Raw genomic sequence first — 6000 nt, 5'->3', positions numbered from 1 at the left:
AAAATGCCCAGCATTACCGGGGCAACCTGAGCTGCTCAGCTGGTTCAGCATCTGACTCTTGATTTCAGCTCAGGTCCTGATTTCAGGGTTGTGAGACCAAGCCCTGCTTCAGGCTCCCTGATGGGGGTGGAGACTGCTTGGAATTCTCTCTCCTTCTGCCCTTGCCCCCCTCCCCAACGCACCTGCACCCTCTCATAATAAAATAAAATTAAAATAAAAATAAATAATACAATCAGCATTATCAGTTCTTACAATGTTGTTACTGTTTTAACTGATTAAGACTTAACAGTACCCACTCATTTACCTAGGAATAGATTTTGTATTTGTTAGCATCTAATTAAAATGTGAAAGAATTCAAACTACTTAATAGCAAAAAAAAAAAAAAAAAAAAACTTATTAAAAAATGGGCAGAGTCTAAATATACATGGAAAATGGTATGGAGGTTCCTCAATAAATTTAGAAATAAATTAAAAATAGAACTACCACATGATCTACCTATTCCACTTCTGGGTATTTATGCAAAGAAAACAGAAACACTACTTTAAAAAGATACATGCACCCCATTATAGTCATTGCAGCATTATTTACAATAGCCAAGACACGAAAACAACCTAAAAGTCCATCAATGGATGAATGAATCAAAATGTGGTATACACACAGAACAGAATACTACTGAGGCATTAAAAAAAAATGACATCTTACCATATGAGATATGGATGGACCTTAAAAATATTATGTTCAGTGAAATAATCCAGAGATAACAAATAACACAATTTCACCTACATGTGAAACCTAAAAGACAAACTTACAAACAAAACTCAGATACAGAGAACAGACTGATCACTATTAGAGGAGATGAGGACTGGGGGGTGAATGAAATGAGTGAAGGAAGTCAACCGTATGGTGAGGGACGGTAACTAGACTCATTGTAGTGATCACCTTATACTGTAAACAAATATTGAATTATGTCATATGCTTCAAACTAGTATTATATGCTAATTTTACTTTAGTTTTAAAGAAGTTACACTAGGGGACCTGGCTGGCTTAGTATGAAGAGCATGCAACTCTTGATCTCAGGGTTTTAAGTTCCAGCTCCATGCTGGGTATAGAGATTACTTAAAAAAACTAAAAAAGAAAAAAAAAGTTAACCTAACCAAGTGTAAACAAACAATGAAGGCTTTATACTTTTCCATGGCCGATGTGCTCAAATGGTATAAACTGCTTTATAATTTTAGGGTGGTGCAGTTAGTTAAGCACTGGACTCTTGATTTCAGCTCAGACTGTCATCTCAGGGCCATGAGATTGAGCCCTGGGTAGGGCTCTGTGCTCAACACAGAGTCTGCTTGGGACTCTACCTCTCTCAGATAAATAAATCCTAAAACCAAACAAAACAAACCTACTTTATAATTTTAATAGGTTCACATTACCAGGGATATTTCCTATGGTATTTTTTTCAAACTGCAGATTGTGACTAATTAGATGAAGATAAAGACCAGCAAAAGAAATGAATGAATGAAAGAAGAAAGAGACACAAGGGAAGAGTAATGAAAAAGAAAAACAAACAGACAAGGGAAGAGAAACGAACAGATTAGCACAGAAAAATCTCAGAACGGGTCCCTCACAGTAAAGTTGAGTACAGCTTGGTAAAACTTGTTTTGGGATATATATATATACACATATAAACTGAGCCACAATATAAAATGTATTTCTTATTGTAGGTTGTGGTAAGAAAGATTTTGAACAATGCTGTTTTATGATTCAGGACTCCTTCAATACAATCTAGATCCATCTCTGAAGATGTGACGTCCCATTCAGGTACACATCTTCAACTTTCACAAAAAGAATGAGCAATCTTATTCCAAACACTGCTCCTAAAGCATATGATCACAAATATAAACAGTTCTTCAGATAAATGGTCAGAAGTAAAACTCACTGATATTTGAAACCAATTAAAAGATCACTTGAGAGGGGCGCCTGGGTGGCTCAGTGGGTTAAGCCGCTGCCTTCGGCTCAGGTCATGATCTCAGGGTCCTGGGATCGAGCCTCGCATCGGGCTCTCTGCTCAGCGAGGAGCCTGCTTCCTCCTCTCTCTCTCTGCCTGCCTCTATGCCTACTTGTGATCTCTCTCTGTCAAATAAATAAATAAAATCTTAAAAAAAAAAAAAAAAAAAAAAAGATCACTTGAGAAACAGTATTTGCCACAGCTCCCTAACAGAACTTCTTGCAATGAAAGAAAAATTTCCCTTTTGGACAGTGAAGATAGAGAGCATTATGCCTTAAGGTATGGCCCACAGATCACAATGATCACTTGAATCACTTCGAAACTATTTAGAAATGCAGAATTATAGGTTTGATTCCAAATGTAATGAGCAGAATGATTCATGGGCAGAATGAGAACAATCTTAAAGACTGGTTGTCAATGGGCACAGTACCACTGAGCACTACCATACTATGGAAATTTATGGGCTACTTTGGTTGTAGCAATTACAAGTGGAGTAATGCTGGCAGTACAGGTAAAACAATACACAGAACAAATATACACATCTAAGGACTATTATCTCGAACAACATTCAAACATCCTGCCAGACATTCATATAACCTTTTAAAAAAATCTATTTGTAACAGATTTTAAATTGAAATTTTGAATTTAACTATAGTACATAATGTCATCTAACCAATTTTTGCACAATCTTACCATACTCTTGAATTTCCTAGAAATACTGAATGTAAATTGAAAAAATACATTTGTCCAGAACTTTACTGCATATTATTCACCATTTCAGAGTAACTTAATAGCTTACATTTAGGGCTGTCACATTCCTACTGATAGAAGGTAGGTCAATTATCAGACATCATTATGTAGTTACACTTGAGCTATAACAATTTTACTAAAAACTACTTCCCTCTAATTTCCCTTCTCTTGTTATTTTACTAATATCTCTATTATTCTCGGGGCACCTGGGTGGCTCAGTGGGTTAAACCTCTGTCTTCGGTTTAGATCCTGATCTCAGGATCCTGGGATTGAGCCCTGCATCAGGCTCTCTGTTCAGCGGGGAGCCTGCTTCCCTCTTTTCCTGCCTCTCTGCCTACTTGTGATCTCTCTGTCAAATAAATAAATAAAATCTTTAAAAAATATATATTATTGTCTAGTTAGGGTATTTGTTAATTTTTCTTTAAAATGTGGATAAGCAAGCTGTATCATCCATGAATTTCACACTTCAGGATCAGAATGTGCAATGATACATTCCCTTTTATATATGGGGTACTATATCTGACAATTTTAAGAACCCCTGATTTAAAGATTTATGCACATGGCCATCCCCCTAGATCAGGAGCCCTTAATACAAGGACATTCATGCTAATTAATCCATGGTGTGGCTTCAGGAGGTCAACAAAGCTCCCAAATACTATATATAATTTTATATATATGCATAGACACCCTGGAGGGGATAACCTATAACTTTGTTTCATCAAAAACTATATACTCTGAGACTCTATGTATTGCACTGGATTATAAACTTCAATCTCCAAAGGTAGCTGAGCCCCTAACCAGTAACATTTACGGAACCAGTCTGCATCACTTCATCAGCTCACATTAACAAACTTTTTTTTTAAACCCCATGAAAGAATTACTATACAATGTCAGTCACTATCAATATAGCATGGTACTTGCACAAAAACAGACACATAAATCAATGGAAGAGAACAGAGAGCCCAGAAATAGACCCTCAACTCTATGGTCAACTAATCTTCGACAAAGCAGGAAAGAATGTCCAATGGAAAAAAGACAGCCTCTTCAATAAATGGTGTTGGGAAAATTGGATGGCCACATGCAGAAAAATGAAATTGGACCATTTCCTTACACCACACATGAAAATAGACTCCAAATGAATGAAGAACCTCAATGTGAGAAAGGAATCCATCAAAATCCTTGAGGAGAACACAGGCAGCAACCTCTTTGACCTCAGCGGCAGCAACGTCTTCCTAGGAACATCGCCAAAGGCAAGGGAAGCAAGGGCAAAAGTGAACTACTGGGATTTCATCAAGATCAAAAGCTTTTGCACAGCAAAGGAAACAGTTAACAAAACCAAAAGACAACTGACAGAATGGGAGAAGATATTTGTAAACGATCTATCAGATAAAGGGCTAGTGTCCAAAATCCATAAAGAACTTAGCAAACTCAACATCCAAAGAACAAATAATCCAATCAAGAAATGGGCAGAAGACATGAAGAGACATTTCTGCAAAGAAGACATCCAGATGGCCAACAGACATATGAAAAAGTGTTCCACATCACTCGGCATCAGGGAAATACAAATCAAAACCACAATTAGGTATCATCTCACACCAGTCAGAATGGCTAAAATCAAGTCAGGAAATGACAGATGCTGGTGAGGATGCGGAGAAAGGGGAACCCTCCTACACTGTTGGTGGGAATGCAAGCTGGTGCAGCCACTCTGGAAAACAGCATGGAGGTTCCTCAGAAAGTTGAAAATAGAACTACCCTATGACCCAGCAATTGCACTACTGAGTATTTACCCTAAAGATACAAAGGTAGTGATCCAAAGAGGCACGTGCACCCAAATGTTTATGGCAGCCATGTCTACAATAGCCAAACTATGGAAAGAATCTAGATGTCCATCAACAGATGAATGGATAAAGATGTGGTATATATACACAATGGAATACTATGCAGCCATCAAAAGAAATGAAACCTTGCCATTTGCAACAATGTGAATGGAACTAGAGGGTATCGTGCTTAGTGAAATAAGTCAATCAGAGAAAGACAACTATCATATGATCTCCCTGATATGAGGAAGTGGGGATGCAACATGGGGGGTTAATGAGGTAGGAGAATAAATGAAACAAGATGGGATTGGGAGACAAACCATAAGTGACTCTTAATCTCACAAAACAAACTGAGGGTTGCTGGGGGAACGGGGGTCGGAGGGGGTGGGGTTATGGACATTGGGGAGGATATGTGCTATAGTGACTGCTGTGAAGTGTGTAAACCTGGCGATTCACAGACCTGTACTCCTGGGGATAAAAATACACTGTATGTTTATAAAAAAAAAATAAAAATTAAAAAAATAAAGATAAGAAAAAAAAAAAGAATGTCAGCCACTGTATTATATACACTACAGGTGTTCTAGCACATGGCAGGTTTTTTTTTTGAAGACCCATGGAGAGGACTAGTAGTCATTACACATTCACAGTGCACCAGATACTGCACTATACTCTGTACATACCACCTCAGTTGCTTCCCAACTGCCCCCTGAAGTACCACTTGTTTCACAGAGGAGGAAGCTGACTTAGATAGCTCAACGAATTTGACTAAGTTTATGTACCTAATAGAGAGCAGAACTAGAATCTGAACTCAGGCTGTCAGACTCCAGAGCATATGTGTGTGTGTGTGTGTGTGTGTGTGTGCTTTTCTGGAGCATGCAGCTGTATTTTCCTTTGATCTTTGATGGAATATTGACTGGATCCTGTCTTCCTTTGGCATAGCCTGTTAAAGTACTTACAGCAAAAACTGTGGCCACAAATGGCAGTTGCCCAAGCATGATATTAGGATCTCTGAATTACTTGCTTCTCCCTTTTATTTGGTTACTAGAGTGATTTCATGCAATGAATGCATTTTTCATGCTAACCTTACTCTCGCTTAATCTTTTCTCACATTTCCTCACTTTCTTCATTATTCTACTCCCTGTAATAAAACAAGGAACAAATAAATGCATACCACATGCTGCTTTAGATAATACAGTAAATATATTAGTAAGAGTCCTACAGGGTACAAGCTTTCTTGGGTAACTCAAAAACCACTCTGCAATCATTTTTATAATTAAAAATACCAACTATCACTTTGATAACAAGTACATAAGTTCCAGTACTTTCCAATTTGTGAAAATCCTGGTTACTCTGCTTTCACAATAGCAGTAAGTCTTAACATACAGATAAAATAAGTATTTGAGGACATGGGCAAAAAGGAGGGAGTTCAGC

This window comes from Mustela lutreola, chromosome 1 (assembly GCF_030435805.1).
Source record: "Mustela lutreola isolate mMusLut2 chromosome 1, mMusLut2.pri, whole genome shotgun sequence".
Classification (NCBI taxonomy): domain Eukaryota; kingdom Metazoa; phylum Chordata; class Mammalia; order Carnivora; family Mustelidae; genus Mustela; species Mustela lutreola.
Note: the sequence above shows the minus strand (reverse complement) of the source record.